Consider the following 11,867-nt stretch of genomic DNA (forward strand, 5'->3'; position numbering starts at 1 on the left):
GAAATTGGCCTTCTCCCAGTTTAGACACTTAACTTTGCATTATTGTTCCTCTCAATAATGACTTTGAAACAGAGTTATGGTCACTATCCTCAAAGTTTTCACTCACTGACACGTTAACCACTTGTCTGGCTTCATTCCTTTAGATTAGGCCTAGCACTGCCCCAACTCTAGTAGGACTTCAATGTACTGACAATAAAAGGCTCTCCTGGATATACTTCACCCCATCCAACCCTTTCACACTAAGGCAATCATAGTTAATGCTAGCAAATTGAAATCTCCTTGTATTTTATACCTTGCGCACCCTCTGTGAATTGCCGAGATATCCATTTCTTTTTCTCCCTCTGACTTGGGAGTCAATCCCAGCAAAGCGATTGCCCCTTTTTCATTTCTAAGATCTACCCAGATGGCCTCGTTTGGAAAGCCTAAGAATTTTTCCCTTATTACTACAGTGATGGTTTCCTTTATCAATAGTGCAATGCCTTGTCTCTCTTCCATCCTCCCCATCATGCCTGAAAGTTCTAAACTCTAAAATGTTGAGCCGCCAATCCTTCCCTTCCTCCAACCATGTTTCAGAGATTGCAATAATATCATATTCCCACATGCTGATCAACACTAAGTTCATCCACCATATCAATCAGCCTCCTTGCATTAAAATAGACAGTATAGATTTCCAGTCCACCCATGTGCCATATCATGTCCATGCCTTCTCTACCTGCTGAACTCACCAAGTATTCCAAGCTAATAAAGTGTGAAGCTGGATGAACACAGCAGGCCAAGCAGCATCTCAGGAGCACAAAAGCTGACATTTTGGGCCTAGACCCTTCATCAGAGAGAGCTCCACACTTTGTTATCTTGGATTCTCCAGCATCTGCAGTTCCCATTGTCACTAACCAAGTATTCCTTCTACATCTGACTGAAACTTGCTCCTGACTTGACAGCTACTCTGTGCCCAAATCACTTTGTCAAATAGTTTAAAACTTGCCCCACAGCATGAGCAAACTTTCCAGCAAGCATATTGGACTCACTCCAGTTCAGGTACAACCAGTGCAGTCTGCACAGATCCCAGCAACACCAAAAAAAAATGCCTTAATGATCCAAAAATCTAAAGCTCCCCTGCATACTCCATCCCTTTAGCCACACACTCATCGAGTGTAAAGAATGAATCCCAACTGTGAATAAACTCCGTTAGCTGGTAAGAACTGGATAAGGCTGGCTTTGTAAATCAAATGAAATGTATGATGGTGAAAAACAGTGGGACAACTTAAGTCCTATGACCCACCGATATATTGACAGTGGGACATTCAATAATGACAGTGCAATTGAATGTAAAGTAGAGATGGTTATATTTTCTCCAGTTGGAGATAAGACACTGCCTGGCAATTATATAGCTGAGACTATTTGTGGCACATGAGATCAAAAATGCCTATTGATCACTAATGTCTTTAGGAAAGGAAAATTGCTGTCTTTCCCTAGTCTGGCCCACATGTGACTCTCAGACCCGCATTGGGTTGACTCTAAACTGCACTCAAATGGTTGAGCAAGCCACTGAGTTTAACAAGCACTAGAAAGTCTTGAAAAAGGAATAAAATTGGTTGGATAACCTATCGGCAACTTAGGCGCCAGAAGTGACCACAGCAAACCCTGCTATGTCCACCTGACTAACATCTGGGGGTGATGCCAAAATTGTTTGAGCTGCCTCACATTCTAGAAAAGCAATATCCTAAATACAGTCATACTCACAGATTTGCAACTTGAATACAACATCCTGGCAACACCACTACCATCCTTGGGTGCATCCCATTCTGCTGCAGGCAGACCCAGCAGAGTTCTGGAAACTTTAATAATCTCAGCTGAGCTCTCCTCCATCCTTTTCCATGCAACTGAACACCAACCCCTCCTTTTAAACTGTTTAGTTTAAAACATTATGCACTGCCTATAAACAATTCACATAACCAAGGCTAAGTGCTACAATTATATGCCATTGCACTGAGTCTAAAATAGGTGGAAGCGGCAGAGATACTGGAAATAACTTTTCAATATTCCTTAGCTTCAGGGCTGTATGATGTGCTGGAGAACTACAAAGGACACACATTTGCTCAAAAAAAAGATAAACACAGCAACTATAGGCCTGTCAGGTTAACCTCAGTAACAGGAAACAATTTAGAGACAATAATCTCGGACAACAACAAAAAAGTTCTCACTTGGAGAAGTATGAATTGATTAGGGAAAACCAGCATGGATTTGTAACAGAGAAATCTTGTTTAACCAACTTGATTTGAGCTTTTGATGAGGTGACAGCAATATTTTTTATGGGTCATGCTTTTGATACAGTGTATGTGATCTTCCAAAAGATGTTTCTAAAAGTGCACATATTCGACCTGCCAGCAATTTAAAGTCCAATAAAAGGGATAGTGGCAGCATGGACAAGAAATGAGCGAAGCAGCAGGAAATAACAATGGTCAATGCTTGTCTTTCTCTGAAAATATACAGCGAGGTTTCATATAGGTTTGAACTGAGGCCTTTGCTATATGTATTGATGAACAAGACTTGGACGTGCAGGGCAATTACAAAATTTGCAGATGACACAGAATTTGAAAGATATCAAACTGAGGAAGATAGCAATAGACTTCAAAATGATATAGCTAGGCTGATGGATAAGTGGCACATAAAAGTTGATGTGGAGAACCACAAGGCAGTGCATTTTAAAAAGAAAACTGCGCATAAGCAATTCTAAAAACTGCAATTCTAAAAAGGAGGGCATGTAAAATTAGACATCATATCGGATGTACGTAAATTTTTGAGGGTGAGAGGATGGGTAAAGTAAAAGGTTAAAATGTCACAGGGGTTATGGGGTGTTATAAATGGAAACTTTGATCAGAATCTTCCCAGCCACTGACCGATGAGTATTTTCAAGAGAATGATGAGAATCATGTGAGATCGGTCCAACCACATGCAGCTCCCATCCAACTGCACTGCCAGATTTCAGTCAGCAAAGAAATTATCCTCTCTGTAACATGTCTCGGGCAAACAAAACTAACCAAAGTACGGCAGCTAGAGATGGCCAGCACTTGGCCCGATGTACAGTTGGTATTTATAGATGACACCAGTGCCAGAATATGAAGCTGCCAATTTCTCTGCCTATGGTAAAGTCAAAGAATATAGCACACAGGGCACCATATAGTGTTGTGCAGAGGGATTGAGCTGAGTTTGGGAAGATGGAGTGAGAAAACATACTTGTGCTCAGAAGGAGAAACCCTCCATGAAACTCACCAAAAAAAAAGACACTTTTTTCAATCTCTGGTAAGATTTAGTCCACAGAATATAAAGACGTGAATGTTGTAACAAACTTTAATAAAACTTCAGTTTAGCTTCAGCTGGAATATGGGGTGAAATTTACATCTCTAAGGGGCAGATGGACAATGGTAGAATTGGTGTGAAATTAAAATGCAATGCCATGGGCTCTGTTATGGAGCTTACCTGCCATGACGGTTGAGGCATTAGACTTTGATCTGATATGTATCAAATGAGAAGTTGTAGTAACCAACTTAGGGGAGGCCAAGGCCCAGTGGTATTATCGCTGGACTGTTAATCTCGTAACCAAGATAACATTCTGGGGACCTGGGTTCAAATTCCGCCACAGCAGATGGTGGAATTTGAATTCAACAAATATCTGGAATTAAGGGGCTAATAATGACTGTGAATCCATTGCTGATTGTTGGGAGACCCCATCTGGCTCACTAATGCCCTTTAGGGAAGGAAATTGTCATCCTTACCTGCTCTGGCCTACATGTGATTGCAGACTCACAGCAGTGTGGTTGACTCTTAACTGCCCTCTGGACAATTAGCCAGCAACACCCTCATATCGTGAAGGAATAAAAAAGTTAATGGCAACTTAAGTTCTCTTCCAGCCCCCCTGAAATTTAGGTACCTAATGTGAAATCCAGCAGATTTCATAGGCAAGCAGAAGAGTAGTTACCCCATTCAAGGACACCTTCCCCAATCGGAACACCCCCTCCATCCAGGTCTTTTCTGCATGCTGTCTTCCCTTCTCTCCTTGGTTTTGTTACCCACCACTCCTGTCTTGCCTGCCAAGCTGGCTGAGGTTAGATCCCCCCTACGAATTACTTTCACATCCAGCTCGATCAACAACTTCCTTTGTGGACTCGTTGGCATCCTAACAGTGCCCACCATTCCTGGATGGGGATAGAAGGTCAACCCTGAGAAAACTCGTGGTCCACCCTCAACACAATAGCCTTAATATAAAGTTCCTGCTGTTGAGTCAAATTATTGATAACTTCCTGGAGGAATGAACTGATAGAGAATAATCCCAGGGTTAAGAAATTACTGTTACATGGGAACATTGGAGAGCTGAGGTTGTTCTCCTTACACAATGATAGGTGAAGAGGAGATTTGATAGGGGTGTTGAAAATCATGAAAGATCTTGATAGAGAAAGGGCAACAGCCAGGTAATACCAGATAACAAAGTGTGAAGCTGGAAGAACACAGCAGGCCAAGCAGCATCTCAGGAGCACAAAAGCTGACGTTTTGGGCCTAGACCCTTCAGGTAATACCACTTCAGCATAATTAGAAAAATAAACCAACAACCACAAGGAAAACCTTTTTAATTACTGAGTGATTCAGACATGAAATGCACTATCTCAGTGTAATGGAGGCAGATACAATCAGGGCTTTCAAAAGGGAGTTGGAAAAACACCTCAAAGTAGGTGCTACAAGAAAGGATCAGGACGTGGGTCAATAGCTGAGTTGGTGATACAGAGAGTTGGCATGGACACCTCCTTCTGTACTGTGACCATGTTTTAATTCTAACAATTTTCTAGACAACTGGTCATCTTGCATATCTATGGAAGAAAGGATCATTACGGCTACAACCTCTGCAAATTACACCCCTATTTGCCTTGTATCTTATCTGGATCTAGTGATCTAACTATTTTACAAATAGAGAAGGTATAGCCAGTCTAATCCAGATTTTCTTTTGTTTTATCAAGGTTTAGCACACTCAGAATCTCAACAATTTCCTCTTTAATGTCAAATTGGCATCATCTTCCTCCTTGATAATAAAAGATGTGAAGCACTTGTTTAATCCATCATCTCCAATCACTGTCTTTCATTGCATGGTTATTATTTAGACCTACTTGTTCTGACTACTTGTCAACTATTTATGTGTCTATGGAAGACCTTTGCCAATATGGAACTGTACCCAGACTGTAAACCAATCACCTTCTCTTTGAAGGCAGTCAGTCAGTCAATGCTCGGTTACAGGTTTGGCTACCAATCTTTGAATGAAGTTTAACTAGGACAGAAACTATTTTCAATCTTCTGAAATGTGTCCTTTGCCAATTAAGACTTTTAAAAAAAACTATAGGTCGGTCTATTACCACAGCTGTTCTAAGCTTCTTTAATGATCAATTTTCTGGATCTGTTTCCCGACTGACATTTTTCTTCCTAACCCCAGCATAAGATCCATCAACGCCTCCTTCTTCATTGAGTCAGAGATATATGGGTAAAGAAAATTCTCCTGAACACAATTCAGCTATCAGCCTCATGAATTCACTGCAGTTGTTCTAACTCGGAGTTCATTCTCCTCCAGCTGTTCTGTGAATATAACATATCCGGTTCTGTGGATACCCGGAACATAAATACTGGAGTGTCCCATGTGACAGAATGTGTATTTGACGGCTCTGAGGTACCTTGCCATGTCTCATTACATGTAACACCTAAATAGCAAATAACTCTTTAACACAAATAAGCTAAAGATTCAGAAAAGAAATTTGTTGCTCACCAGTCAGCACAGTCTCTCCTGCTAACATGACTTCACCCTTTTTTAACCTCATTCCTTGACATTAGTTCTCCATCTAGATTTTGGTTCATCCACTATCTGTCCTCAAATGCCTTAAGGTTCACACTCATTACCACCAGATTCTTCAATCTCCTTTCAATAAAAGCTACTACACCATTTATTTTTACAAATATTGGTGGCAGCCTGTGTCAAGTGGAAATCTTCACTGTTGATCACCACAATGATGTGGTGGATTGGCTACATCCTCTGACAATCCATTTTGTGCAACATTGTCATGACTTCCTTCCTCCTGGCAGGACCACAAGTCATCTCAGGGCAGAGGTGTCAAACAAAATTGTCAATGGCAAAACAAGCAAAAGAAGATTGTAAATCTCACTGGCTGCAAAAACAGAATAAGGCTGCTGCAGAAAGGTGGTCATCATGGTTTGACACATCACTACAATCTGATAATCAATTCATCCTGATCATGCAGACAATGGCCATGCCCCAAGCCCCCACATTAAATAAAGTCATGCAAAAGCTTCTACCAGGATCATGATGATGACTAGATAGAAACTGAACAACTGGGCACTAAGTTACTGCTTCTATTGTAGATTATTTAATACTTTCTAGCCTCTTCTGGAATTATGAATTCTTAGATTTAACTGCCAACTAAGCCAAAAAGCTGGAGTGTTTCTCCAATGCAAAGTTGCAAATTTTGGCTGTTACAGGCGGGATAGGAAATAAACTAAAAGCTTAAATGAACATAGAACATAACAGCACAGTACAGGCCCTTCGGCCTTCGATGTTGTGCCGACCTGTCATACCAATCTGAAGCCTGTCTAACCTACACTATTCCATGTACGTCCATATGCTTGTCCAATGATGACTTAAATGTACTTAAAGTTGGTGAATCTACTACCATTGCAGGCAAAGTGTTCCATTCCCTTACTACTCTCTGAGTAAAGAAACTACCTCTGACATCTGTCCTATATCTTTCACCCCTCAATTTAAAGCTATGCGCTCCTCGTGCTCGCCATCACCATCCTAGGAAAAAGGCTCTCCCTATTCCCTATCTAACCCTCTGATTATCTTATACGTCTCAATTAAGTCACCTCTCAACCTCCTTCTCTCTAACAAAAACAGCCTCAAGTCCCTCAGCCTTTCCTCATAAGACCTTCCCTCCATACCAGGCAACATCCTAGTAAATCTCCTCTGCACCCTTTCCAAAGCTTCCACATCCTTCTTATAATGCGGCGACCAGAACTGTACGCAATACTCCAAGTGCGGCCGCACTCTGTACAAAACCAGAGTTTTGTACAGCTTCACATTAACCTCTTGGTTCCGGAACTTGATCCCTCTATTAATAAAAGCTAAAACACTGCATGCCTTCTTAACAGCCCTGTCAACCTGGGTGGAAACTTTCAAGGATCTGTGTACATGGACAACGAGATCTCTCTGCTCATCGACACTGCCAAGAATCTTATCATTAGCCCAGTATGATATATGACATGCTCAGTTTTTAGTTCAATTTAAATAATCAGATGTTTAAATGCAAAGCTCAAAGTCTGAGAAACATTCCAGATTGCAAAAAAAAGAGCTGTTCCAACAGAGGCATTTATTTGAAAATTCAAAAGCGGGAGCCAACTTGTTCCATCTTCTGAAGAAAATTTGGCCTGAATTCCAAGAAATGATATTGATTAATTCGGCTTCCACTCTGGTAACTCATTCCAGGAAAAGTAATGGATGATTTAACAGGGGACAGAAAGGATTTAGCTTTATTCTCAGAATAGAATTTTGGATTTTTTGTTCACTTGAACAATGTATAATCAAAGAATGTCTAACGTAAATATAGAACTATGATGTTATTCAAGGTCGCTTATTAAATGAGAAAGAGACTTGGTAAAACTCTAAGCTACAGATAAAGTTTGATGTGATGTTCAATCAATTTTGAGTTGGGGATTAAATTTTATAAAAACGAAGGATAATTTCAGTGCCTACATGTAATGGCCAGATAGTTATTGTTGCTTGTTTCTTGACAGGGCCAAAGCCCCATCTAGATCACAAGGTTAGAATACAAATTCTGAATAAGATGGACAAGCTGAGCACTTTTTATACGAAAGTGATGCAGGATATAAAATTTAAAAATAATGTGGAGTATCACAGATTCTTTATAGTACAGAAGAAATCTGGTTGACAGGTGTCACGCCAGACTAATCCCATGTTTTACCCCCAAAGCTTTTCAAGGGGTATAGTTCCAATTTAGATCTGAGAAGGAATGACTCTTTATACCAAGAGTTCTACTCCCACAAACCTGACTACCCATGGTTTAGGCATCAGAAAAAAAGACTCCATTCACTTACCACTAGAGTTGTAGGGAAATACTTTGATTTGTTGCAATATACACTGCAGCTATTTAAAGGATAGCACAACTTGCCAGTGGAAAGGCAGTAGGAACAATCGTTTCTGAGATCAGTGACGGGGGTGGGGGGGGGGGGGGGATTTTCCAGTGCAATATTGTCCATCAGACTATTCCCTCTGTCTCCTACTCGTGCTTCCTGTGCTCAGGTATGTTTGGAGTTGTCTGAATGGAAGTACAAATAGTGCATTCACCTCAAAGTCTATCACACAATGCAGAAAAAGACTATTCACAATACAAAGGTCAAAGGAATTCAAGTCTATGCTACCAACACACATCTATGCTGTCACTCAGGCAGCTTCACTCAACACTTCTCTGTCATCATCTGTGTTGGATGGAAACTCCTTTTTTCTGTTTGGTATCTCCCTAAACACACAAACCACTGTGCCTTAAATGGTATAACAGGCAAATAAATAGGAGAACAAGGTTTGAACACAGCTGGAGATGAACTAGGAACCCAACTTAATAAAGGCTCATACAATCCCTCCAGTGTGGAAACAGGCCATTCATCTCATTGAGTCCACCAAACCTCCAAAAACCATATCACTCAGAACCACCATATCCTTGTAACCCTGCATTCCCCAGTTAACCCACCTAACTTACACATCCCTGGGCACTATGGGCAATTTAGCATATGCCAGTCCATCGCACATGCACGTCTTTGGACTGTGGGAGGAAACTGTACCACCCCGAGGAAACCCAGGCAGGCACGTGCAAATTCCACACAGACCGTCACCCAAGGGCAGAATTGAACCGTGGTTCCTGTTGCCATGAGGCAACAGTTCCATCCATTGAGTGTCTGTGCTGCCCACTCATCATATGTATTTTTGTGCCTTCTCAAAACGATGCATTTCCTTTAGATGCAGTGTCAATATGTACCCTAAACAAGCTCTTCTTCTATCATATTGTAGGAAAGGCTTGGAGGAAGAGGTTGGCCATTTCACGGATTATGTAGAATCTTCTAGGAAAATAGTTACAGGTTTTTTATTTTAAATTTAAAACAGAGCTCTGACCTGGCACTTAACCTGCCAAATACCAGTGCAGAGAAGCAAGTCAGATGGTTAAGAAGTATTGACATCATAGGAGCCACTGGTCTTTGTCACTGAGGAGATAAATAAAAACTCAAGCCAAACATCTGGTCTTTGGCTACTTTGAGATGAGCAAATTGTGAACTAAATGCATACAGAACATAGGTAACACATGATTAACCTTTGATCATACAAGTACAACTTGCTTAGATGTCACTGAAATCTATGCTTCTTTGTAAGATCATTGTTGGTCTGGTTGCAATATATAATGGTATCAGTCATTACATGTCGAATTTTGAGAGAGAGTCCTTCACTACCCTATTTGAACTTTTATGAGGTAGACTGCTGTCACAGTTTGCTTTTAATGAAGTGGATCCCTGTTGATGTATTTGTTCAGTGAAACTACTCCCGCTGCCAGATTGTCACTGTGGCGCATCTCCACTGTTTAATTATAATCTGTTTAATTCCTGTCAGCTTGTACACATAATTCGACTAAGGTTTTTTGAAACATTGTTTGTTTAAAGTTGAGAGAAGTTTTAATACTGTATCTACAACCTCTGTTGCTTAGAGTTAAACATATAAAATTAAAATGTACCAATGAAACATTTCAAGCTCTTTGCTTAAGCTATCAAATGACCACTTGAACATTTACGTAAGGCTTTGCCATACCTTATCCAAATAAGACTAACTCTCTCAAACATTGCTGCAGTTCATTACTTCCAGGAATTATAAATTTGATAATACTTACATATTATATTGCAATACAAAAAATATGTTAATTTAGTAACAAACGATGAAGTCTATGCTATATTGGCTAAATGTTAGTTTTGCTGAGTTTCACTGAGGGTTTCTCACAGTAATGCCGAGCAGGATATCTCACTATATCTTACCAAGCATTCCTAACAAACTACCTACCCTACATCTGTGGTAGACTTCCTTGTGCTGAATTCTGCCATATTGTTATACAGCCCTCTCAATGTGAAAAATGTACAGTCAACGGCACCTTCTAAATTGGGGAAGCTAGCTATGTTCCTGAATCCTACTGCCCAGGCAGCAGCGCTGAGCTCATCTCTGGGAAATTAAATGAACTGGTGTGACCTTATACAGATGACACTGGTCGCTGTCCTGATACTTGACTGGGAGAATGCATACAGGTCACCCATCACTTGTGAGAAAAAAACAGTTGCATAGATGTTCAAAGCAGCTGTTGAGTCGAACCACAAACCAAATTCTGTTTTTTCTTTTTCGAAGGATAGCAAGGAATGAGACAGAGAGGCAAGGGAGAAGATTGCTGGGGCTTTGACAAAGGTCTTTGCGTCCTCTTTAGCTACAGGTAATGTTGCAGAAGACTGGAGAATAGCCAATGTCATCATTTTTTTGTTTAAGAAGGATACGAGGTAATCCAGGAAATTATAGGCCAGTTTTAGGGATTGACCTGGATATATTTTGGAGAAGATTCTTTGGGACAGTTTTTCCATGCATTTGGAAAAGGATAGAGTTATTAGGGACTAGCGAGTTTTGAGATTTGTAGCTCAGGTTGAGGTTCTGGATGTGAGTTTGCTCACTGAGCTGGAAGGTTAGTTTTCAGACGTTTCATCACCATTCGAGCTAACATCATCAGTGAGCCTCCGACGAAGCGCTGGTGTTAGAAAGCGGGACATAACACCAGTGCTTCGTCGGAGGCTCACTGATGATGTTACCTAGAATGGTGACGAAACGTCTGAAAACTAACCTTATTAGGGACTGTTAGCATGGCTTTTTTGCTGAGGAGGCCTTGTCAAATTTTACTGAGTTTTTTTTGATGAACTAACAAAGGTGATTGATGAGGGTATGATAATGGATGCTGTCTACATGGACTTTATAGAAGCATTTGACAAGGTTTCTCATGGTAGACTGGTCCAGAGGATGAATTCGCATGGGATCTACGTTTATTTCGTAAGTTTAATACAAAATTAGCTTGGTCATAGAAGACAGAAGATTGTTGTTGCTGGGCATTGTTCTGACTGGAGATCTATAACCACTGGTGTTCCAAGCCCCTGGGCTGTATGTCAAGTGTGATCACGACTGACAGTAATACGATCCCTTGGCTGGGAGGGAGAGCAGCCCCAAGTTGTAGTCCACATGGGCACCAATGACATAGGTAGGAAAAGGGATGGGGATGTGAGGCAGAAATTCAGGGAGCAAAGGTGGAAGCTTAGAGCTAGAACAAACAGTTATCTCTGGTTTGTTACCCTTGCCGCGTGCTAGAGAGGTGAGGAATAAGGAGCAAGAGCAGTTGAACATGTGGCTGCAGGCATGGTGCAGGAGGGAGGTGTTCAGATACCTGGATAATTGAGGCTCATTCTGGGATAGGTGGGACCTCTACAAAAGGGATGGTCTGCACCTGAGTCAGAGGGGTACCAATACCCTGGGGGGGGGGGGGGGGTGTGGGGGCAGAATTTGCTATTGCTCTTCAGGAGGGTTTAAACTAATTCAGCAGGGGGATGGGAACCAGAATTGAAGCTCCAGTGTCCAGGAGGTTGACAGTAGTGAGGTCATAAATAAGGTTTCAATGTCCTTGGAGTGTACCAGCAGGCAGAAAGGTGGTTTGAAGTGCGTCTATTTCAACGCCAGGAGCATCTGG

Source organism: Stegostoma tigrinum, chromosome 12, assembly GCF_030684315.1.
Source record: "Stegostoma tigrinum isolate sSteTig4 chromosome 12, sSteTig4.hap1, whole genome shotgun sequence".
NCBI classification, from domain to species: domain Eukaryota; kingdom Metazoa; phylum Chordata; class Chondrichthyes; order Orectolobiformes; family Stegostomatidae; genus Stegostoma; species Stegostoma tigrinum.